Source organism: Macrotis lagotis, chromosome 7 (genome assembly GCF_037893015.1).
Source record: "Macrotis lagotis isolate mMagLag1 chromosome 7, bilby.v1.9.chrom.fasta, whole genome shotgun sequence".
NCBI lineage: Eukaryota > Metazoa > Chordata > Mammalia > Peramelemorphia > Peramelidae > Macrotis > Macrotis lagotis.
The window spans coordinates 145,887,615-145,915,049 of record NC_133664.1 but is presented as its reverse complement, the minus strand read 5'-3'; positions in this window follow the sequence as shown (position 1 = coordinate 145,915,049).

The window sequence follows — 27,435 nt, the reverse complement described above, 5'->3', positions numbered from 1 at the left end:
TTGAGAATTTTAACACTATTAGAGGTAACATATTTAGCCAGAAGTGATGGACACTCATGGCTTTTCAGTGACTCAAATAGAATGATTTAAAAACAGTACCTCCATAAAAAGAGGGGCAGTAAGGAGATGACAGGAGGATGGAGGAGATTGAATGGGGTGAATCTCCTTACAATAAGAGGTACAAAAGTCTTATTGTAATAGAGGGGAAGAAGAGAGGAGGTGAAAACCACCTGAATTTTCATCTCATCAGACTGGGCTTAAAGTTAACTTACCCACACTCAGTTAAGTTAAGAATCTTATTTTATCTTTAAAGTATTAAGAGGGGAAAAGGGGAGGGAGCACAGGGAAGGGGAGAAAAAGGGGAACTAACAGAAGGAAGGGATGAAAGAAGGGGAAAAGGGAAAGAGGAAAGAAAGGGGAGTGGTGGATGTAAGAGGGATAACACACTAAAGGTGGTGGAATTCAGAAACAAAATACTGAGGAATATGGATAAAGGGTTAAAAGGGGGAAATACAAACAGAGGAAAGATAGCATAGAAGGCAATAAAGAGTTAGTAATTATATAATTTAATGTGAATGGGATGAATATGCCCTTAAAACATAAGCAAATAGCAGAGTGGATTAATAACCAGAATCCTACAATATGCTGCTTACAAGAAACTCATTTAAAGCAGAGAGATACATATAGAGTAAAGATAAAAAGTTAGACCAAAATATATATTCTTCAGCTGAAGTGAAAAAAGCAGGGTAAGCATTCCTTATCTTAGACATAGCTGCTGTAAAAATAGATTGTGTTAAAAGAGATGAGGAAGGAAACTGTATCCTCCTAAAAGGTACCATAGTCAATAAAGTAATTCCAATACTAAATATGTATGCCAATGGTGTATCATTCAGATTCATAGAGGAGAAGCTGAAAGAATTGCAGCAAGACATAGACAGCAAAACTCTACTAGTGGGAGAACTCAACATTCTACTCTCAGATTTAGATAAATCTAATCATAAAATAAACAAGAAGGAAGTTAAGGAGGTAAATAAATTGTAAGAAACCTAGATATGATAGACTTATGGAGGAAATTGAATGAGGATAGAAAGGATTATATTTTTTTTCCTGCAGGACATGGCACTTACACAAAAATTGTACTAGGGCATAAAAACCTAATGATCAATTGCAGAAAGGCAGAAATAATGAATACATCTTTATCAGATCATATTGAAAAAAAATATGTTATTTTGGGCCAGGGAGATATAAAACCAGAACTAAGTGGAAACTAAATAACCTCAATTTGAAGAATGAGTGGATCAAGCAATAAATTATAGAAAGAATTGATTATTTAATCCTAGATAATGACAATAATGAAAGAACATACCAAAACCTATGAGATACACTCCTCAAGGCAGTTGTCAGGGGGATATATTATATCTTTAAAAGCTTATATGAATAAATTAGACAAAGAGGAAATCAATGATCTAAATATACAACTTAAAAAGTTAGAGAAAGATCACATTAAAAACCTCCAATTAAATCTCAAATTAGAAATTCTAAAAAATTGAAGGAGAAATTAATAAAATTGAACTAATAAATAAAAGCAAGGTTTGGTTTTATTAAAAAACCAATAAAATTGATAAACCCCTGGTCAATTTGATTTAAAAAAAGAACAAAACCAAATTGCTAGTAACCTAAATGAAAAAGGTGGACTCACCACCAATGAGGAGGAAATTAAAGTAATAATTCAGAATTATTTTGCCTAACTCTATGCCAATAAATTTGACAATCTAAGTGAAATGGATGAATATTTACAAAATTATAAGTTGCCCAGATTAAATGAAGAGGAATTTAAAAACCTAAATAACCCTATCTCAGAAAAATAAATTTAACAAGCCATTATTGAACTCCCTAAGAAAAAATCTCCAGGGTCAGATGGATTCACAAGTGAATTCTATCACCATTTAAGGAACAACTGGTTCCAATTCTATATAAACTCTTTGGGAAAATAGGTGAATACAGAACTCTGTCTACCTCTTTCTATGACACAAATATCATTTTGATACCTAAATTAGGAAGGCTTAAAAAAGAGAAAAAAATTATAGACCTATCTCCCTGATGAATATGGGTGCAAAAACATTAAATAAAATCTTTGCAAAATAATTACAGGTTACCACTATGATAATACATTATGATTAAGTCAGATTTATCCCAGGAATGCAGGGGTGGTTCAATATTAGTAAAACTGTGAGTATAATTAATTATATCAATTACAAACCTATTAGAAATCATATGATTTTATCAATAGATGCTGAAAAAGGTTTTGACAAAATATATCACCCATTCCTACTAAAAATACTGGAGAGTGTAGGCATAAATGTATTGTTCCTTAGAGTAATCAGCAGTATCTATCTGAAACCATCAACAAGTATTTTAGGCAGTGGGGATAAGCTAGAATTATTTGCAATAAAATCAGGGGTGAAACAAGGATGTCCATTATAACCACCACAATATTGTATTAGTAATATTAGTTTCAGCACTGAGAAGAAAAAGAAATTGAAGGATTTAGAATTGGGAAGGAAGAGACAAAACTCTCACTCTATAGATGACATGATGGTACACCTAGGGAATCCCAAGAAATCGTCTAAAAAGCAGTAGAAATAATTACCAACTTTAGCAAAGTTGCAGGATATAAAATAAACCCTCATAAACTTCAGCATTTGTATATATGACTAACAAGATACTGCAGAAAGAGAAATACCATTCATCATAACCTCAGACAATATAAAAATACCTGGAAGTCTGCCTTCCAAGGCAGACTCAAAAACTTTTTGAAAATAATTACAAAATACTCACACAAATAAAATCAGATTTAAATAACTGGGCAAACATCAACTGCTCATGGATAGATTGATCTAATTTAATGAAAATGACAATTCTACCAAAATTAAACTACTTGTTTAGTGCCCTACCAATCAACATTCCAAAAAAATCACTTTAATAAGTTAGAAAAAGTTGTAAGTAAATTCATATGGAGAAATAAATAGTCAAGAATTTCCAGGGATTCAATGAAAAAAAGTGGAAAAAGAAGAAAGTTTAGCCTTACCAGATGAAAAATTATATTATAATGCAACAGTCATCAAAAGTGTCTGCTATTGGTTAAGAAATAAAGTAATGGACCAGTGGAATAGACTCAGGTGTAATAGGAGGAAATGATTGTAGTAATCTGCTATTTGATAAACCCAAAGGGACCAGTTGTTGGGATAAAAGGTCTCTCTGCAATAAAAACTGTTGGGAAAATTGGAAATTAGTAGGGAAGAAACTTGAATTAGACTAACACCTCACACCCTACACCAAGAAAAGATCAAAATGGATACAAGATTTAGACATAAAAAGCAATATTATAAGTAAACTTAGAAGATCTAGGAGTAGTATATCTGTCAGATCTATGGAAGGGAAGCAGTTCATGACCAAGGAAGAAATGGAGAACATCATTAAAAACAAACTAGATAATTTTAATTACATTAAATTAAAAGGATTTTGCACAGACAAAACCACTGAAACCAAGATCAAAATAAATGTAGTAAACTGGGAAACAATTTTTACAAGTAATATTTCTGACAAAAGACTCATTTCTAGAATATTTAGAGAACTGAGTCAAATTTTCAAAAAAAGTCAAGTCATTCCCTAATTGACAAATGGTCAAAAGCGATTTACAGACGATTTACAGATGAGGAAATCCAAGTGATCCATAGTTATATGAAAAATTGTTCTAAATCACAACCTATCAGAGAAATGCAAATTAAAGCATCTCTGAGGTACCACCTCATACCTCTCAGACTGTCCAATATTAGCAGAAAGGATAATGATCAGTGATGGAAGGGATGCAGGAAATATGGGACACTAACACATTGTTGGTGGAGCTTTGAATTCATCCATTCTTTTTGGAGAGCAATTTGGAATTATGCCCAAAGGGAAACAAAAATGTGCATACCCTTTGATCCAGCAATATAACTATTAGGTCTATACCCTCTAGAGTTTATGAAAAGAGGTAAAAACTTCACTCATACAAAAATATTCATAGCAGCCCCGATTGTGGTGGCAAAGAATTGGAAATTAAGTGAATGTCCTTCAATTGGGGAATGGCTTACCAAACTGTGGTATATGTATGTCAGGGAACACTATTGTTCTATTAGAAACCAGGAGGGATGGGAATTCAGGGAAGTATGGAAGGATTTGAAAAAACTGATGCTGAGCAAGTTGAGCAGCACCAGAAAAACATTGTACTACCTAACAGCAACATGGGGGCGATGATTAACCTTGATGGACTTGCTCATTCCATCAGTGCAACAATCAGGTACAATTTTGGGTTATCTGTGATGGAGAATACTATCTGTATCCAGAGAAATAATTGTGGAGCTTGAACAAAGACAAAAGATTATTACCTTCCATTTAGGGGAAAAACCCATTATCTTATTTAAGTAATTTTGCTATCTCTTATATTTTATTTTTCTTCCTTAAGGATATGATTTCTCTCTCATCATATTCAACTTAGATCAATACACACCATGGAAACCATGTAAAGACTAACAGACTTCCTTCCGTGGGGTTTGGGGATAGGGGAAGCAAGAATAGGGGGAAAATTGTAAAACTCAAAATACATAAAATTTTCTTTAAAACAATTTAAATAATGTGCTTTGGTCTGTGTTCAGATTCCATTGTTCCTTCTCTGGATATGGATGTTATTTTCCATCACAATTCCTTTAGAATTATCTCTGATTATTGTACTACTATGAAGAACTAGTTCATTCTAGTTGGATCATCAAACATTATTGTTGTTATAATGTGTACATGTTGTATTCTGAAGTAGTTCTGAGGAACTTATATTCTATTTTTTTTTAGTTTTTGCAAGGCAATGGGGTTAAGTGGTTTGACCAAGGTCACATAGCTAGGTAATTATTAAGTATCTGAGGCCGGATTTGAACTCAAGTACTCCTGACTCCAGGGCCAGTGCTCTATCCACTGTGCTACCTAGCTGCCCCCAGGAACTTATATTCTTAAGAGACAGATAACACAAATGGATTAGATAGCCCATATTTGGGTTAGAAAGATTAAATAAATAGTGAAATGAAATCATTTTCATGTTGTACAATAATTTCTATCATATCCTGTTCTTCACAACCCCATTTGGGTTTTCTTGGCAAAGATTCTGAAATGGTTTGTCATATCTTTCTGCGGCTCATTTCACAGATGAGAAAACTGAGGAAAACAGAGTTAAATGTTTTGTCCACAGTCACATAACTAGTAGGTGTCTGAAGCTATATTTGAACTCACAAAAATGAGTCTTCTTTATTTCAGGTCTAGCATTACCTACTGTACCACCTACCTGCCCCTGAGGAGAACCATGTAAGAGTGGGATGACATACCCACCCTTACTTGAAGAAAAGACAAAGATGATTTGATTATCATTCCATGCTCCAGCATAGTAGCTGCTGAGTAGTTTCCAAGAGAGACTGCAAAGCAAAGCCTTTCAGGAGACCAGATTATTATCAGTGAGCCATTGAGGCAACCAAATGAAGACACTGGGTATAGTGTGAAAGTGTTGAGGCTTCTAAAGATTGATTTCTGGACTGGTTTCTGGGATATAATAAATCTCTGTGATCATAATCAAATAAAATAATACATGTAAAATGTTTTTTTTCTATTCTTAAAACTCTTTTAAAGTCATTTATTAGAAATAATAATAACCTTGACTAAATTCTTGGTCAAGATTTCTCCAACCAAGAATAAATGAAGTCAAGTAACCTTTGAGAAGAATAAATGAAAGCCCTAGTAGTTTAAGTGATTTGCCAAAGGTAATGCATACAAGAAGTATCAGAGGAAGGATCTGAAAGTCAAGACCTCTGTCTCTAGAGTCAGTGCACTTTGCATGAACCATACTTTATTACTTCATAGAGTAAATATGAGAACCACTTCATTGAACATTATTTCTAGGGTTGGAGTGAAAGCATAGCTGCAGAAAAAGTTCCTACCACAACATATTAATCACCTTCTCTTCCTTTATTCACTAATTAAAGGGAGGGAAAGGGCAAAGGTGGGACTGGGAAATCTTTTTTTTCCATGTTTACTGGGTAAAGGTCTTCCTATCCTGAACTTGGCATACCACTTTGTTTTGTGCCTCTCTTTAATGTTCAAGTCTTGAATTTTTTGCATGATGCTGTGGCTATCATATATTCTTGTACTCTCCTACTAAACTGCATACTCCATGATGAGAGGACTCAGTCTCAACTTAAGGTTTTCATTTTCCCTAGGGTCTATCATAGCATTTTGCAGAGGCTAGAAATTTCAATATTCATTGAACTGAATTGAACTGTAAAGTGTTATAGAAATTTAACTTGCTATAATTATGAATAATTCTAAAAGCTGATAATTTTCACAAGGACAATCAGGTGTTAACTGCACAGAATTTGCAGATAGATAAAAATAGACTGAATAGTGTTTGCTTGATAGAATTTGGGTTTGGTCATTAAACAAAAAATATATGGGTCTAGATTTAAAGACTTATCCAAGGTTAATCTGAACTTAGGATAAAAACACAAATTAATGAATAGAAATATTATTCTTTTCTTTATAGTTTTCCAGATACTTTTGATATTCTAGATTTCTAAATGTGGTAGCGTAGCAGTGAGGATCAGTCCATTCATAAGTCCCACTGGTTCTACAAAGAACTCTTCTGGACTTGAAATATGGACCATGATTTTAAACAGTGTATTTCAAAATAGGAGGGGAAACAAAGCATGAGAAAAAGGAACAAAGTATGAGAGAAGGACCTTCAATGAGGTCTCACATTTTAGAGCATGTGTAGACATTCCCCTGATTCTTCTTGAGAATTTATTCCAGTTCAAATAACTGCTTGAAGAATTGAAAAGAACTATGAATGACTAAGGGGCTAATACTATGTGTTGACAAAATGTCTTCTTATCACATGTGGAAATAAAAAGAATATTTTAAGAGATACTAAACCAGAACTGATGTACCATATACAAGAATGAAATGATGAGTCTCCCTTCCACTGATCCTTTTTTCTCTTTTCTTCCATAGCTGCCCCCAATGTCTAGAATGCACTCCCTCCCCACCTCTGCCTATTAGAATTCCAAATGCCCTTTGTGGTTCAGTTCAAAGAACACTTTTTACATGAAGATTTTTCCTGATCCTCTAAGCTACCAGAGTCTTTTCTCCAAATTATTTCACATCTTCCTGAGAAGGAAGAGAATGAGGAGGAAAAGGAGATGAAGGAAGGCAAGGAGGAGAAGGAGAATAAAAACAAAAAACAAGAAAAAAAAGAAGTCACAGTAATAGAGTAACTACCATTTATATAGAACCTATGTTCTAAAAGTCTTACAGATGTATCATTTGATCCTCATAACAATTGTAAGAGGCAAGTGCTCTTCTTATTGTCAATTTACAGATAAAGAAACGGGCAAATGGAGGCTAAGTGACTTTTTTAGGATCATATAGATAGTTAATGTTTGAGGCTCATTTTGAATGCAGATTTTACTGACTCCAGGTCCAGCACTTTTTATACTTTGGTAGTACCTTGGCTGCCTCATATTTGAATTTACTGTAGTATGTATCATTTTGGCTCCCTAGTTAGCACTTGAGATCAGAATCTGTTTCATTTTTTGACTTTATTTCCACTAGTGTCATAAATGGAGAATTTACTAAATAAATGTTGGTTGAATGGTTTATTGAACTCATATTTCCACAGTAGATTAAGGAACATGCATATTAAAGAATTCAAGAAAAAATTGAATGTTTCTACAGGTATATCTAAGTCAAAGAGACTGTATTATTTGAAAGGACCTTGCACACTGAAAGAAATTAATAATCATTTTTTTTAAATTAATACATAAATAATTGAAGCATCTGCCTTTGAGTCAACAGTAGTCTGATTTAGGATCTACTCTAATAATGGAGGATGAAATGTGATTTTATCATCAAAAGTAAAAGACTGAAATGCTTATGCTTCTACACTTAAGTTATACATCCTTCCTTACATGCAAGATGTTTTTTTCTTTTCTTTTCGGCTTTTGCAAGGCAATGGGGTTAAGTGGCTTGCCCAAGGCCTCACAGCTAGGTAATTATTAAGTGTCTGAGGCTGGATTTGAACTCAGGTACTCCTGACTCCAGGGCTGGTGCTCTATCCAGGGCTCCACCTAGCCGCCCCATTACATGTAAGATTTTGATCCAAACATATTGTTGTGTTCTTTAATTTAATGACCCTAATGAACTACTACATTCCATCAACTTAGCACATTATCATACAACAATACTACTCACCCCTGCAGTCATATTTCCAACTTAAATGAGGATTAATAAAATAGCAGAATCTATGTAATTCACTAAGTAGATCAGTCATCTATCATGCAGGACCCACTCATATTTATTTAGCTTTCTCAGCACATCAACTTGTCTTTTCAAGTCAGCACTGCATTCTTCTGAGCTCTGTTTTTCAAACAATGCAAGGAACAACAATTCTGTCATCAACAGACTGAATAATCATAACTATACAAGAGCACTGACTCTCTGATGCATTAAATTCACTGTTTTTCCCACCAGTTCAGTTACCAAAATTCTTCTTACTGACTCTTTATCAAATTAGTTGATTCAGCAATTCATAAATCATTTATTCAAAAAATATTTGTTGAATGTAGTTTTGAAAAACAAATCCAATTACACAAATATATCTTAAGAGCACATGCGTAAAGTTCAAGTTAGAAATATGAAGGTGAATAAGCCATACATCCCCCTAACCTTAAAATGCTTATGATTAAATAGGGTATAAAAGACAAGTATTAAGAATATAAAATAAAGAATACTGTGTTGTGTCAAAAAAAGGAGTGGAAATACAATTATACAATCTCAGAATTGGATATATCTTAAGTCATGTTCACAGTATTCTTGACAATGTTTTATAGATTCACTTTAAATATCATTACTAGTGGGAATTCATCAAAATCTAATCAATCAAAGTGTTATTTATTAAATACCTGATATATATATATGTACATATATATATATATATATATATATATATTAAGCATGGTGCTAGACACTGAAGATACAAAAACATAACAAACCTTGTATGCAAGGAATTTATATTTTAATAAATTCTCTATTTCTACTTCCATGTGTTCAAACTATTTGGATATTCTTTTAGATGCTGCCAAAAATGTGCCACTTTACAACTTTTATCCATTATTCCTAGTTTAGCCCTTTGGGTCAATGATAACTAATCTCTCCTTCCACTTATTAGCTCTTCAAATACTTGAATAAAACTGTGATATTCTACTTGTTTTCTTGTTCCTAACCTGGACATTTCCAGTTCATTCAACAGATTCATGTTTAGTATCATTTTTAGTCTTTTAGTTATTCTTCTTGTTCTATTCTAGACATAATATTGTTTGCTGGGGTTTTTTGATTCGGATCTATATTTGTAAAGCACTATGCAATTTTTTTATTTATCATAATGACATAAAAATTGATATTTCATGGGCAAAAAAAAAACTACCAATAAGAAAACTTTATCTTGGAGATAGATACCCATACTGCAAGTTATAGTACAAGACAATTACATGAGTTATGAAAAAAAACAGTGTGGCTTTAATTCTTATTTTTAAAATGCATTAATTAATATTAGATAAACACTACGCATTTTCATAGTCTCTCAGATTGCAAATATCTTTTATTTCTACTACAACGTCTTCTCTAAGGATTTTATTAGGAATAAATAAATGGATTAATGAATTGTTTGATGTGTTCCAAGTACTATGTTGAGCACTGGTGATGCAAATTTGTTTTTGAAAAAAAGAAAGGCAGTTCCAGAGAAAGAGATGAGAAAGGAACAGAAGTGCAAAGATTCAGTATATGGTAGATGGCAGGTCCAAAAATGGTCAGTGATGATCATGAAGACATCATCCCCTGATATAATGAAAAAAAGTGTTTTAACCCCTTTTGTCCCTGAGCAGTGTATACTGATGTGTATTAATAAAAGAGCAGACAATTTAGGAGTCATATTTTAAATAATCCACTTCAAGAAGTGCCATATTCACAAAGGTAGTATCTAACTATTCAGAAAAAGAGGGATTAAAGTATACATTTCTTGTTTTTTTTGAATGGTTAAACCAATCTACCATTGCAAAATCACTTTATAAGATGATCATAAATGCCAATGAAATGTAAAAAAGCATGTTGTTGCTAAAAGGACAATCATGAATAATGAATAATTTTTTTTTATTTTTCAGATCTGAGTGATTATTTCATCCATTAATCTATTCATACTTTTCTCATAATGGCATATATAACATAGCTATACTAAATGTTATTACAAGACATTATTTTTATTAATGTTTTTAAGTGTTAAATTGCAAAATCTTCAATCAGACAATAGAAGGAAAGACTGTAAATAATTTTTGTCAATGGAAATTTAATAACTAAGTTAAAATTACTTCCTGTGAAACGATGTATATAAAATATTTCTTGATATAAATCAAACAAAATCAAACCACTTCTTTTTGATTTCAGGAACACATGTTCAAATTTGAATATCAAGTGTGTTTGTTAGTTTCATCTATAATTCAAGAATGAAATCATATATCCCTTTGATTATCACAACTTACTAGAATTATATAAGTACATGATAATTTATGTAATTGTTGGGTTCATATATGCAGTCCCAATCAACTAAACTTAAATCATTATGTACCAAATATATAAACTAAAATTTGTTTACCAAATTATATTTTCATTCTTCACCACTGTACTTGATTCTTTTTATAAGATATGAGCTTGAGCCCAATTCTTTTTTAGAGATAAGGAAGCTAAAGTCCACAGATATCCAGTGACTGGTACAAATTCCCCTTAGCAATGGAGCTACAATTTAAACCAGTGTCCTTTGACTCCCAAATCCACTATTCTTTTTAGTACATATCTCAATTTTGTGAAAAGAAAAATATAGCAGCAGTGCAGAGGTAAAATCATTTACATTGAATAGCATATGCAGGGGCTGAAGGTAGAAGAAAAAGTACCACCCACTCTAAGTACAGGCAATGCTAAACTACTTATAGGTCAACATTTTCCAAAGTTCTATTCAATTTTGTGAATAGCAACTGAAATGACTGGAAAAGGAAACTACTGAACTATAATCTCCTAGTACATGTGATGATAAGTGATATGAAGACTTCTTTCACAGAAAGGTCATTTTTAGTCAAAGAGTATTTAAAAATATGTGGATATTTTTATGACTTCATGTACAAATAAGCACTTTTGTAAGATTTGCTTTTATTTTTTTAAAAGCACAAGAGCTTTTGAAAAATACCCATGTTTTATGATGTTTTCAGTTTCAAAAACCACAGTGAACTGTGTCATTTCCAAAATTAAAAAAAAATTAATTCTCAGTCTATTATAAGACACAAATACTTTCTTAAATCTAGAAGGAAATGTCATCTTTTTTCCTTCTTAGTCCACTAGAGGGTATCCTTCCTAAACTAGGGTTGGGATTATGAATTCGGTCTTCTTTGTGACCTGTTGATAAACTGATTTTCACATTTTATTCTCTACTACAGGATTTTTTCTAGATAAAGCAATCACAATTTAAAAACGCATTCTAATTATAATTGTCTATTTTCAGGAAATCTCTCAAGAAAAATTTCAGGTTAAAATTTCATATCTTTTCCCTTCAAATAAGAAATTATGTTTCTGAAACTTCCCTGAAATTGAAAAACACCTTTAATAATCTAATGAACTTTCCACCAAGCATAAAATTCCCAGGTATAGCAATTATGTGTACATGTGTGTGTATATTTGTCATATTTGCCAAAATTTCAGAGCCTGCATTTACACACACACACACACACACACAGACACTTGACAGGTTCATTACACCAGAGAAACAAAACAGTACAGATACAATTAGAAATCAAGGTTTGAAAAAAAATATCTTCTTGAATATGTCAGCAGTGTGAATCCAGGGCTAGAAAAGATAGTGGATTACGTTAGTCAGCCTAAATTGGAAAGGGCAGAGTTTTAAACAGTAAAAACAAAACAAAACTCAGCACCGACAAAAAAAATTGTGCTACATTAAGTAGGGTAAGTAAAGAACAAAATGCCACCCAACATAGCTTCAAGCTGTTTTTGTTGAATCAGATCATCCTTTGTTGAATTTCAGAGGGAGATGCTCAGGTGCTGAATCTATGAGATAGTCTTTCTGTTTGGAAATATTGGTAAATATGGTTTTCCTATTTCAGATCTGGTATTCACAGTGCCTCAGTGACTGACAACTTTTTTTTTTCAAATAGAAAACTTGCCCCAAAGCCCCCTTGCAAAAGGGGGGAATAAGACAAACGATACCCAGGAAAAAAAATATGTAAGCCGATTCCATTTATTTGTGCCTAAGCAGCAGTGTCATATAACAGACAGGTTGCTGCAGCCAACCAGACTGGAGCAGCTGCGAGAGCTACATCTTGGCACTCTGAGGCGATTGGCTCCTCTCTGGGGAGCGGAGGGTGTTCAGTTATTAATGACCGCTGAGCAGGCAGCACCATGTCAGTGTGACAACTGATCGGGTGAACGATGCACCACTAAACCACCATGGAAACAAGGGGAAGTAAAAGGAGCTAGCAGCGTCTCTCTCCTCTCTCTCTCTCTCTCTCTCTCCTGGATTGCAAGCAGCCAGCAGTCTGACAGAGAGGCAGAGAAAGCGGCTGCCTGGCAAAACCCGGGATCTCAAGTGCAGTCTGCTGCTTCCCTTCATGTAGGACATACAGATAGGACTCTATATACATGTCTATGCATGTGGTGTCTATTTGTTTATGCTCTGTCTGCACATATGCATATGCACCTTTTCACACCCAGGGAAGACTGCCACTCTGTGATTATCACCCCTAAGGAACTAAGGATTCCACAGTCCAGGGACACAAGAAGTCATCTACTACCCAGAAACTGCATTTGCAAGGTAAGTTTTGGTTTTGCTTTGCTTAAAAAAAAAAAAAAGAAAAGATAGATATTAATATGTACTGTTTTTCGTGTAGCTGGTGCTTGGTTTTGTGCTTCAGACCTCCTGTTGGTAATTTCTTCTTGACTGCATCTCCAATAGGCTTTAACCTCAAATTTTACTTGTAGAGAAAAATAAAATTCAACACTTCCTTTCCCCTCCCCCTTTTATGTCTAGTGGTGCTTGTGGAATTCTCCAACATGCATTATACAAGCTTGAAAGCCCAGCAAAAGATATGAGAGGGAGAAAGGGAGAGGTGCTGAGAGGGGGAGGAATGGACTCCCCCCCCCTTCAAGTACTTAATGTAATAAGCAAACTACACAGATATATTGTGTGGAAAATAACGATAACAACAACAAAAAATTCAGACCAGAAGCCCCATTACTCACCCTCCCCATAGGTGGTTTAAGGCAAATACTATTCTATGTCAGGACCCAAAACCACTGAGCACGGAGGCTGAACGAGCATATTACAATCAGTTATTGAATTTCTGCCAGGCTACATCTTAAGGATTGTGGTAAATGACTTCCCTTTAATAACATCCCCTCACTAGTCAGAAGGGACAGGGAGAATGTCTGATGCTAATGCCGCTGGAACGGTCCAGCCTAGGTAAAAAGAATCCCATGAACCAGAAGAGTTCTCATCTTCTTTGGTAATTAACAGGGTCACAGCAGGTTGGCTCTCTGATACATTTTCTATTTGAGAAGACTGTTCCAACCAACTGTTATTATATTTTCCCCTGGCTCAAACCAAGCTGGAAGGCTCAATTCTATTCTAATGTACTGAACTGAAACAAAACCAATATGCCTTTTTTTTTCAGTCAGGTTTTAAGAATATAACACAACCCTATTATTTTTTTTGGGGGGGACGAGTATTGAAGGAGAGGAAAAGGAGATGAAGATTAGGAGGAAAGGAATAAGTATATTCATACAGCATTGAGGTAACTACCCATAGGCATTACTTTATGTCTTCTATTTACCCTCTCTAATTTCAAAAGCAATGCCCCTGAGACCAAAACCATGCCTAGTCAAGTCTGTCAACAGCCCTGTAAGAAAGATTCATAAAATACTGTGCTTGACTAATTGATACTTTTAAACCCTGAGAAGGGCACATAGCTACTTAATGTGTTATTTCGAATAGACAGGACAAATTTAAGATCTTGTAGAAATACTCACTACTCCTTTAATGAATCCTCTATAGACATTAACAATAAGCTAAGCATTGAAATTTGGTTTTCTGGAGCTCTATTTCAATTTCTTATCCCCCTCACCCACCCATTATCTTCAATTCACTAAATAGTCAAAGGCAAATGCTTTATCAAAAATAAATGGTTTGTTTCTAAAATTGGATTTTTCTGAATTTGTATCCCCGTGCAACATAAGGAAAACTGAAGGGATGGTTTTCTCTCAAAGCCTGCCACTTTCCCATAAATGTGTCAAAAATCAAGTCACTTTTACACTAGGTAAGGTAAGAAGTCAATTAATTCAGGTGACCTTTGTAAATGACGACAATAAAGCAGCTCTGACAATATGCCACTGTCTTCGATTTTCCCTCTGGAAAATGAATGAGCTTAAGAAGAGGTTTCCTGCTCACAGTGAAAAATGAAAGGTGCTGAAGCATTAGCTCTCGATATTGGCGAGCTTAGTTGCAAAGCTTCAAATGCTATGTGCAATCTGTTTTAAAAACAACATGATTTATTATTTGGAAGGAAATATACTCTACTTGCTGTTTTGTTATTCATTAAAACTACTGCTTTTGCCACAGACCATCCTGATATTTGGTTCAACAAACACCCACCCCCTTTTGAGTAGACCTGCAACCTCCTGCTTATAAAGTCCTGTCTAATGTGTGGCACTGCAGTATTGATCCTAGACTATTGTGGACAGCTTTGGGGCACAGTTCTGAATAAACTTTTCACACAAAATGTTCATTCCCCAAGTCTTATAGGCTTTTGTTTTCTAAACCTGCTTTCAGGATTGCAATCTGTAATACTTAAGAATGACTAAAATCTCTGCTCTCTTTCAATCCTGAGTAATGCTCTTATAGATATTCCACGTACCACTGGGTGTCACGGTGATGTGCTCAATGGATTCTGAAAAATTCATATAACTTCAGACACCCCTATACTTGGTTTGTCTTGGTAAGCAAAGGTGTTTTTTGTCTGTCAACAACAATGTCAAATGATAAGGAAGGTAGCAAAATTTGAAGATTTCTTCATAGTCTCCCTCAATAATGTAATGGTGACAGAAAAATAATAATAATAAAAAAAGATTGCCTATCATGATGGCAGTCTTCGAAGGACCATCCTTTCAGATGTAGAGTACGTCATATGCCTCAAGCCTGGTTTAGAATGCCAAGTACACACTATGTGGGTATTTTAGTTATGTGGGCAGTGTCCTAATAAATTCTAGGACCTGCTTTGCATGCTGTCCTGAGAACATATAACAAAAGGGCCAAACTTAGGATGCCCAGCAGGTATCTGCCTGCTGTATGCATGCTGATTAAGATGATTATTAAAGGCGCTTATTCACTCAAAAAGTCCAAATAACAAACACTCATTTTATCATGTTTTTTAAACGTTATTTAGATCCTAAACATTATCCTGAAAAATAAAGTATTAGTTATAAACTAAAATAACATGATTAATGGAAACTGAGATTAAGAGGAGAATGAGTTCTTCTCTTCTTTTCTCAATGAGGATGCCCCTAATGACCAATTTAAAACAATATGTTTCCTTTCAATTTGTAAATGCACTGTGCAATCAATAAAATTTTAAAATGTGCAATATAAACCTGGTTCTAACAATTTAACCACTCATGCCATTATACATGTCATGGCATGTCATGGTACATTAAACTAAATAAAGTAAGTAAACACCAAGAGATACATTTCATGCATATCATGAAGGCTAAGAAATTCTTCATAAACTTCAATAATGGTTGCTCTGCAAATAATACTTGGGAAAAAGTTGAAAGTTTGGCAACTGAAAAGAGATCTGTCACATAGCTTCCTTAACATCTCTATCCCTGACACAAAATAACACACACACACACACACACACACACACACACTCACACACACACACACAAAGAGAAAAACACATGAACACAAACACCAGCTATAGTCTGTAATGAAAATAAAGCTGTATCTACTTTCGGAACCAGGAAGTAATGAGCTAAATAAGAATCATTCCTTTGGCCAAATATTTTAGACAGATAACCTTTTAATTAGCAATAAGAAAGCAGACAGTATAAAAATATGTGGAAAAAGTTAAAAGGAACAATTAAAATAATTTAGGGAGAGCAGGAAGAGATTGAAATATAACATGAAATTATAGTAGATGATTCTGAAAGCATTGCTATGATACAGGATGAAATATTACTGAGCACAAGTGTATGTGAAGAAAGACAATGTACTCCCTACTTTATAATGAATTTGCATAATTGACAAATTTATAAATATTTACTTGCTGTTATTGAAATTCATCTTTTAAAGTTAGGGTAAGTGTTGCTTTTTTTAAAAAGCCATTTTGAAAAATCTATACTGGACCAGCTTCAATTTGAATAAATTAAAACCAAACATATTCATGAGATCTCTGAATCTTTAAAGTGAATGGCACCTTGAAGAGTCACAAGCTTATCTTCTCATTTTATACCAGAAGACTGGCACCCAAAGAGAGCCAGTGATTTATCTATAATTGCAAATCTAGTTAGTTGTAGCACATTGTCTTTAGACCCTGAATCCAAAGCCCTTTCTATTATACAGTATTACCTCCCCAGTATTTGATTAAATCAAATAACTTTTATCTTTAAAGTCTATGTATATTTCAAAAAAAGAAACTTCTATCTCTAGAACAGAGCACTTAACAAATGAGAACTATAAAAAGCATAAAATTCAAAAACATGTTATCTCATTTCATAAATTACATAAAATGCTTCATGGGTTCTCAAGAGATTTCTCAAATGTGGAACCAATTATTTGCCTTACTTTGAAAAAAAGTATGTAAACAATTTTATAGACCTTAAAGCACTATTATACATGTTAGCAATTATTTTTATCAATATTTTAAGATAGTGGTTTCCCATTTGAGTGGAACATGAATCATATTTAAAAAAGAAGTTACTGACCTACTGTCTTTTTCATCTAAGCTCTTTTTGCCAGAAATATTGATCTCACATTTCTTAGTCTAGTTTCACAGAAGTCCACATGCTATGGGTCACACAGTTCTTTCATAAAGCCAATATCCATACTCAATTGAATGTAATTTAACCTTCATTTCTAAGACAATAAAAATCTTATTTTGTGTATAAGCTTAAGTGTTGGAAAGCAACAATAAAGTTATTATTATGATATAAAAATTTATATATTGTATAACCAGTATTTTTAAATGGCTTTATTTTTGTAGATTTTAAAAATATATTTCTAAAATCTCCACTTGGTAAGACATAATTTGAAACCAGGGAAGGTCTTTTAAATACAAAGACATTTCTCAATAATAACCAAGATCAAAGTTTATTTATAATGTAGAAATAAAAATAAATACACCACAAAACAATAATGAACCCAAATATTGTTATATAAGATGAAAACAGAACAAAATTAATTAAATTATATACTGCTTGGTTACTAATTTTAGTTACAATTTAGATCAAAAGAAAATATATGTAAAGCATTTTGCAAACCTCAAAGCACTATATAAATGTTAGCAATTATTAGTACTATTATTATTAATGAATATAGTAGTCAGAAATAAGTTCTTTTTTATGTTTGCAATAAAGAACATGGCACAGTAGGTGGAAATCTGGCCTCAGAATCAGGAGCACCTTGTCCTGACACCGTACTGCCTCTATGAACCTGGTATAATCATTTAACCTATCAATGTCCCAACAAATCTCTAAATTCCAAGTTGCTTTAATAAGTTCCCATATGCATTGGGAGATGGAGTTTATTCCTGAGGAGTTTCCAATATACAAAAAAAATCTTGTCTGGACTAAAAAAGTTTAAGTTTTTAAAAGAGAATTTTAATAGGCACAGTTGATCAATGAACCTGAAATCAGAGGAAGTTAATTTCAATTTTCATAAAATATTAATACTAATGAGGAAGCCAACCAGTATAGTGGATAGATAACCAGGTCTGAAATCAAATGTCTGAGTTCATATTTGGCCTCAAACACTTGTTAGGCTCAGCTCCTGATCTGTAAAATGGGGATACCCTGAAGGAAGAAATGGCAAAGCACGCCAGCATCTTTGTAAAGAAAATCCCAGCACCACAATCCATGGCATCTATATATAGAGTTGGAATCAACTGAATAAAAATAAAAATTAATGATGATAGTTAGCAATAAGAGATGTTAAAGAAGCTCCTCAGTCTCTCTGTCTCAGTGTCCTCATCAGTAAAAAGAGAAGTTAGACTTAGATGGCCTCTAAGATACCTTCTAGATAGAGCTCTATGATTCCATATGAAAAAAATCTGTTTGAAAACAATTTTATTTTAGAATTGGATCTAAAACTAATCTTAATGGAAAAAATGAATAATTCAATTCATCTACTTGCCCATAGTTTTTTGTTGTTGTTTTTGTTTGTTTGCTTGCTTATTTCCTGGCACTTGTCAATCTGGTAAATATATAATCAGGAATAGGTCAGAGTAATTTTTATAAATAGAGAGCAAAAAATAAAATTCTTCAAGATTTAGACCCAGGGGCACACAAAATTGATTGGTGAGAAATCGTGATCCATATATTTAAGATTCCTTGAGGCACCAAACAAGTGCTGGCATGATGGCAACTACACAGTTATAGCCTGCTTAGGCTACCTACATATGTAAGGCTTAGGGAGAGGCAAAAACATTGTGAGCAAATCACTTCAAATTCATTTTATTCTAGGATTCACCTGAAAAAAAGGGAGGAAATGAGATTGTTTTCATATCAAAAACAACTATGATATGGACAAATAAAGGGAAATCATTAAAAATAAGTTTATAAAATAAACATGATTTGAATTTTTAAATAGATTAACTAGTCTTTCAATGACCAACTCTTGGGTTCAGAAAAAGGGCAATAAACAAAATTTAAGTACCTACAATATGTCAGTGTTAGTAGGATAAAAGGATTAAAATTTTAAACTTTTCCATCAGAATACCCAATAGATTCTGAAAACGCTGCCTGGCTACATTATAGACTTGCATCATCAGCAACAACACATATCTGAACATCTGCAAAATTATCCTCTGGATAACTGAGTACCTGAGACCTGAAGAGAAAAAGAAAATAAGGCATAGATGATATATTAAGTTGAAAATGCATTCATCAGAGAGCAAATTCACTAGATATATTCACAATAGCCTTTTAGCATGTGACAAACTCATTGATGACCTTTTATGAAGTTCCTACGTTTTGGTGAAGATTCATAAATTCCCAAAGGGTGTAATGCTTTTAACTTGTTTTTTCTGTAGGTGAATAGACTAGGATGGGAACTGGCCAGGGACAGCCCTGGTGTTTTATTTGGCATAGGAAATTCCAAGGAGAGGAAACTCCCTCTGCCGATATAGTTTGGTATAGTCTTAAATAACTTAAAAATATCAAAAACACAGTCTGAGGGACCCCTGAATGATGTCTGAAGCAAATATAATTGGCAAATATTTAACAAAATAAATTAAAATGCAGTGAAACAGATAATACTGCATCTTAAAAAATAACTCAATATGCAGTAAACTTTGGATCACAGGGAGTCTTATATACAATTTACTGATTCTGTTTCTATTTGAGTTTAACACCACTGGTCTGGGTCACTGAGAGGTTAAATACCTTGCTGAAGATCACAAAGTCATCATGTTTCAGAGATAAGACTGAACCAAGATCTTTCTAGTTCAGAGACTAGCTTCCTATTCACTATGCCATGCTATCTCTAAATAGATTATACAAGTATTATAGAGAATTCATTTATTTTTTCCACATTGCTGCTTGATTATTTTCATAAAATGGGTGGAAACAACCACTTTGTACTGGGATAAAATCTAGTTTCATGAAATTTTTGTACATGCTAACAATTATGCTTTTCAGATCTGGAAGTTTGGAATTAAATTTCCATCTGATCTGAAGCATTTCTTTTCAGAGAAAATTACAATATCACAAATCAAATGAAAGAAATAAATATGTAATAGATGTATTCAGCTTTATGAGTCACATTGGTCTTACTGTTCTCTGAGTTTCTTCCTTCATCACTGACTTCAAAGAAAGATCCCTTTAATTGGTGAGAAAGAGAAGTCCTAGAAAAATTGAATTTATCATAATTTGTTAACAATGTTAGGAGTCTAAACCATAATCTCATCTATTCTACACTTGATTCCTCAATGGCTGCAATAGTAGCAGCAAATCTTAGAAATAGGTATTCAATATTTTTAGAGTACAGCACCCATCAACTTTTCCTCTTTAAAGGAATTTAAATAGTTGCAGGATGTCATTTCAACACACATCCAGATATATGACATGCTGATTTCTGAAAGGGTAAAAAGATTAATTGGCATTATACTCTATTTGCCTCAGGTACCAAGAACAAGGCAAAGAACCAAAAATGGAATTCAATCTAGCTTGCAATTCTACCACACAGTAGAAAGTATAGTCAAGGAAAAGGCAAAGATATTACCACCATGTAAGACACAGGAAGAGGAAATCAAATCCAGTATTGAACAGAATTTAATGCTCTGAGTTCTATTCCTAGCAGTCCTTGAATGAAAAGCCTCTGCATAGATATGACATCTGAAAGAAAATTTGTTTTGTGAATGATTAAACTGATTCACCTATCAAACAGTTTATATTCCTCCTTATATCTGTAATTTGTCACCTACACTTTTTTATATCAAATGTGCTTCATATTTTAACTACATAAAAATACCATGAATTGATACAGCCTTCCTCCCTAACTTTTTTTTTAATAGTGGAATGTCTGTCAACTCAGTGCTTCATCAGTCAATTGTTTTACATTAATGAGTAAGCACATTACCTGATAATTTACTAATTCAAAGATTTTTCATTTTTTCTAAGTATTAGACAAAAATCTTTTGACATTCATAACCAGGTTAAAGTAAGCAAAGAACTTACACCTTGGGATCGGAGTATACATACTAGAGGAAGTGACAGCACAAAACTGATCCATGACCTTTTTCTCCCCCTCCATCCCCATGATGAACAAATGAAACAACTGAATGAAAGAAGCCACTGATCATTTAAATGCTATGTGGGACAATCATTCTATTCATATCAAGGTAATATAACACACATATAATTCAATTTACAGCATAATAGAAATTTTAATTCAGACTTTCTTTTGCTTACATTTTGAGGTAGAGATGAATTCTAGGCTATTTCCTTTTACTCCTTTCCTTCTAACTTAGTTCTACACAAATCAAAATCTAAAAGAAACCTTCAGTATTATTCTCTACTTGATTAACTGACAAAACAATTTTTACAGTCCCTTCACAAGTGGCCCTATGAACTAGCAGCTTGTATGTCTTCCTTTTACCATTTTCCATCAAGAAAAGATGATTTCAACATGCTACTTTACTTGAGGTCATGCAGTGCAATCACTGTTATAAAGGCATAATATATAGTTTAACTCATAGGTCTCCATTTTCATGCTCCATAACAATCTCAGTCACTTTGTATATATTCTCCAGTTATGTATTTCCTTTTAAAAAGAGGAAGAAACTACTGATAGTATGTCAGCCTGTTGTTACTAAGATCTTAATGCTCAATGAACAACACCAAGTTTCTTCAATGTTAATGAACCTCTAGCTTTGAAAAGATAATTCATGAGGAATATAGTTATTTTTTCAAATCAAACATGCTTGGGTCAGGTGTATTTATTACTATTTTGAATAAAAGATTTTTCATTATTTTATAGAACTTATCTATATTAGAGTACAATTAAAAATCCAGATAGGATAATTTACACATCTAGGGCAAAACTAGGAAAAGAGATAGCAAGGACTTGACAACTAGTCACATAATCACAGAATTAGAGCAGAAATGTACCTATAAAGATCAAAGAAAGTTAGAGATAGAAAGTGGCTGTAGGCAATCATCTAGTCTAATTCTTTTATTTTATAAATTGCAAGAGGCTTTCTTATTTTTATATCTTAAGAGATTTTTTTCTTCTACTGGCATATTGTAGCCTTCTCAATCAAACCAGGATTTAAATAAATAGCAGTTTTCCACATTAGTTGTCTGTTGAATTTGAGAGTTACTAGGTTAGCAACATCTGTAAAAGGCCATCATTGGAACTGATCTACATGAGAAAAATCTGAAGGAAGAATGGGGGATAAAAAAAATCACTGGGCACTTCTGTAATAGTAAATTAAAAGAGAGTAGCTTGGGGATTAAATATTGACATAACTTTCCTTTTCATACTTAAGATACTGCTTCTTTATTTCAAGTAGTTAATACATTAAAAATAAAATATAGATTTAAGTCATTGATAAAGAGATAGCATACAATATTGAAAATGAATACAAGTATGTGTGATTTTTCACATTTCATTTGATATTTTTACTATTTAATAAGTTGTATAATTAGTTGCTTAAGAATAAATTGGGTGTCAAATCTGTGCTATTTTCCTTTTTGTTAAAACTAAAAATATAACTTATAAATATTGATGCTATGATCATGTGATTAACTAGGTATGCCTTTCTGATTGCAATGCTCAATACCTAAATAATGAAATTTTAGGCTTTTCATAGAAGAAAATTTACATGGACTACCTTATAAATGAGTCTTTTTGTATGATAATTTAAATCTTATATAATTAATAAAATCAAAGAAAAGTGATAACAAGAATGCATTACAAAAGAAAAGGGAGATTCTTCCCTTTTAAATATTTCAATAAAGCTTTGAACCTGCATAGATCATAAGATCCAAATACAAAATATCCATTTTTAAATTCAGAAGAGCATCTCAGAGGTTAAGAAGGAGATATCCTCCTCACAAATAGGAAAAATACTGATATTTATAGATTTTTATTTTTTCTACCATGAGTATCCTGCAAACTATCTAGTTAAACATTTGATTATGATGATCAACAAAGTAAGAATTTACTTAAGTATTTTTTCAGGGTGTGAGAAGAGGAAGAATAGGCTTCTAATCTTTCCCTGTGCTTTTAACAACAGGTCTTTAGAATAATCTCTTGAGTGCATCAAATGTAAAAGTTTTGCTTAGGATGTAGGATCATGGAAATGTACTGAGATTCTTGGGTAGTTCACAGAAGCTATACCTCATTAACCAAGTTAATGAATTAAAGTACAATTATTTAATGAGTGTAATAGATCATCATTTTCACAATCCCCCAAATTAACAGAATTCTAGAAGGTAAAGGAAAAGCTAGAATTTTAGCCTAAGTTAGTTTTTTCTCTCCCCTATTAGAATTAACCCTGTGACAAATGAATTGCTTAGTACCAGGTTAGCAAAAATGTAAAGACAAGGTTTTAATGTAGAATTGTAGGGATCTTTAAAATAGTTTAGCAAGAGCCTCCACGAATTACATAGTAACATTGTATTGAACTGATTGGAAGTGGGGTTCTTGGTGTGTCATGGACCTCCTTAGGCAGTCAGGTGAAGCCTCTGGACTCTTGCTTGGAATCACATTTTTAAAGAAATAAAATAAAATACATAGATTTCAAAGGAAAAATTTATATTGAAATCACAAAAATATACAAAAAACAATCAAACAAACAAAATACAAAATAGTTCAGAGTCCCAAAAATGAAGAAACTTTCATCTTGGAGCTTAAGGGATCTTTGTCAGATTGAGAGAATATTAGGGCTAAAGATAGGGTATTTCACCATAGAAAGTACAGTAGTTTGGAAACAATAAAAACACTAAAATAAATAGTATATAAAATACAATAGTGTATAAAAATAAAAACCAGCAACAAATTTGAATGTATTGTGTTGTAACATTGATTACTAATGAAATGCATGACTAGAAAAAGAGTCAGGCAACACAGTCTGTAAAGCCATTGCGAGACTATGATTTATATCTGTGGAGAGAATAAATGCATTGGAGAAATCATAGATTCTTTCAAAATTTCAACTAAAAGAAGCACCCAATTTATGACTTCTATTAAGTTCTAGGATCATAAATTTCTAGTCTAGCTTAATAACTGTTATGTCCCTAGGCAAGTCATTTTACCTCCAGGCTCAGAGACCTTAATATGTCCCAGACCTATTAAGTTTTAAGAGGCAAGATTTGAACCTAGTTCATCCTCACTCTAAGGTCATCTCTTTATCCACTATATCATACTGCTTAAGTTCACAGTATTGAGAGAATTCTAGCATAGATATAGAAATAGTTAATTGATTGAAGACTAGGTTACCTTTTTTCTGACTCCTCAAAAAGCATTCAAACACAAACACACTCATACAAGCATACATGTACACACACAAACAGAAACATAAACACTTTCTGGTTATAGAAATAAAAGTTTTTAGTTAATAGATTCAAGTATCTTCATTCTGAAGAATATCAAAAGGAGTCATTAAATGCCAGTGTTTCCTTTGTTTATTCATGTAGGACTTATTCCATTTAACATGCAATTGTGCTACTGTATGAGTATATTAGAAAAAGAGGCTGTCTTCATTTAATTATCCCTCACTTTCATCAGAGTATGGAAAAATATAAATAAAAGTTTTTTGCTAAAATGAGCTTTACTTAATAAATATATTAAGTTTAATCAGATCAGAACATAAACAAAATATAAGGTATTTGGGAGGGAGGATACCATAGCCTATGGGTGTTGTGGAACAATGAAAGGCTTGTAGAGCAAATGATGATTAAATTGAATCTTGAGAGAAATCAGGGATTCCAAGGAATGGAGGTGAAGAAGGAGTGTTTTATATGCTAGGAGGGTGGGAGGGGCAGTTAGTGCAAAGACAATGAGACTTAGACATGGGTCATAGTGAAGCATGATGTATGAGGAAAAGCAAAGAGGATATAGCACTGATGGCTTCATAAAGTGAGGAGAGGGGAGAAATATGTAAGAAGAGTGGAAAGGTAGGAAAGAGACAGAAGGTAAAGCACTTAACTGGCCAAAGAGTTTTCAATTTTTCCTGGAGGTACTAGGGAGCCACTAAAGTTTATTGAGTGTGGGGTACAGGGAGAAAAGTAGAATGTAGTTAAATCCACCTTATTGCTGCTAATGGGAAGACTGTTGATTTATTGCCCTAACACACAATAGTCTCGTCCTCTCTCTCTCTAAGGAAACAAAAACACATTACTTCTCATTATATGTATAGTCTCTACCTATTAGAATACAAATGGATTATTAGGGTTGCAGATTGTTTCTCTTTTGTATTTCTATTTTCAGTACTTAGTGCAGTGTCTTGTACCTAACAAACACTTAATAAATACATTTTCATTCAGTCATGTCCATAAAAAGAGAAATGGAGGATCTACCTGGAAAGAGTTGTCATCAGTCCATAGTATCCTTCCATATTAAATATAACCATCAAATTATCTCATCATTGTCTTGACAGGTGTAATTGACTACAGGTCATAAAAGGTACTAAATTTGTCACTAACTTCAAACATATTCTACTAATGATATTTCAGCATTTATGGCTGCATGTGATTATTAATGCCAGGATTCATATTTAGTATTAGTCTACAGATGAAAGGTTCAAGTTTTTCTGTTTTGTTTTGTTTTTTCCTCCTCCTTCAGTTGTTCCATTCTTTGGTATTTGTCCAGTGATTTATTTATCTTGGATATAAATTTTATGATTCATTTCAGTTTAGAAATTCAAATTACTTACATGGTTTGTTTATGTGAATTTTTTTTGTCAATGAAGTCTTTGTTTTAAATAATTACAAAAAATATTTACATCCTACTATTAGCTAACTTTTTCATCTCATCTATGCATACAGCACTTATAAGGATTGTGTGAAAGGAACCTGGTTGAATCAATCCAAATAAGAGGAATTTATAATGATCAGTTTTAAACACTTCAAAAATAAGATGAGGATATTCTCTTCCCTTTGATTTCTGGAGGGTATTTCACAATTGTATATATATGTATATATATATATATACATACATATATATATATATAATATATATATGTGTGTGTGTGTGTGTGTGTGTGTGTGTGTGTGTGTGTGTGTGTGTGTGTGTGTGTGTGACCTTTGTTTTTTATTGTTGTTTTTCCTTCTGGTATTCTACTGATAATTGAGTTGATTGGTGAGGCCATGAGTGCTATCTAACTCCTAAGTAGTACTTCTCTTTGAGACAAGGTCCATGTTTCAAAGACCTGTAACTTCAAGGTATTGCAAGAAAAGATCACTGACACTAGATTCAGAGGGTCTATATTCAAATCCTACCTCTAATTCTACCTCTATGACCTTGAATAAATCCCTTTACCTTACTGTCTAATTTTCTTCATGAGTGAAATGAGTGGTTTGGAAGAGATGACCTGAGAAGTCTCTTCTACCTCTACCTCTAGACCTGTGATCATATGAATTATAAACAATATTTTATATAGAAATTCTTGAGAAGACCACTAAGAAACAAAAGTTGATAAAGAATGCAGAAATTTAACTGAGATCTAAGTGAGGCACAGAGTTCATTACAATACATTAGATTACTACTGGGAGAAGTCATTAATCATCCCTGGACTTTATTTTCATCAACTCTGAATTGAAGAAGAATTTAGATTAAATTATCTAAGTTCCCTTTAACCTTTAAATCCAATGGCTAAAAATAAGCTTATTTTCAAGTAAATTAATAAGTTAAGATGTTATGGATACAAATATACATTTTTTTCACAACTAGAAAAGAGCTTTGGGATTAGTTCATATAACCCCTTTCACTATAGGACAGATCATTCTATGAACACTTAGACGGTATAGCCCCCTGCCAAGACCACCTTTTTGAATAACTATTATCCTAACAATTAAGAACAGATGACAATTTCTAAATTCAACTCATTGGGAATAAAAGGCAAGCTATTTTCTATGAAGGGCTCTCATTTACATAACTCCCTAACTACTGCTATTTGGCAAGGGCCCAATTTCCTGGGCCCCTGCCAAATGTTATCACCCAGTCACATTTCAAGGTGTAACTTTATAAATTGGCAGTTTATTTAAAGTAATATGTTTGTTGTTGTTGTAAAACATCATGCATGTTAATTATTCAGGATCAATGTGCCTTTTTAATATTTTGTGCTTGAAAATGACTTTTACTAAAAGGTTAAAAGTAAAAATCACATAAAAACTAAGTACATATTACCACTGAAAAGTAAAGAAAAAGATTTGGAAATAGTAGGTTTTAAATATTTTTCAAAGTAGAAGCATAAATGCTAGATCACTACTAAGCTCAACAAACTGTTAGGCAAGCAATTTCTAGGATTCTGGATTAAT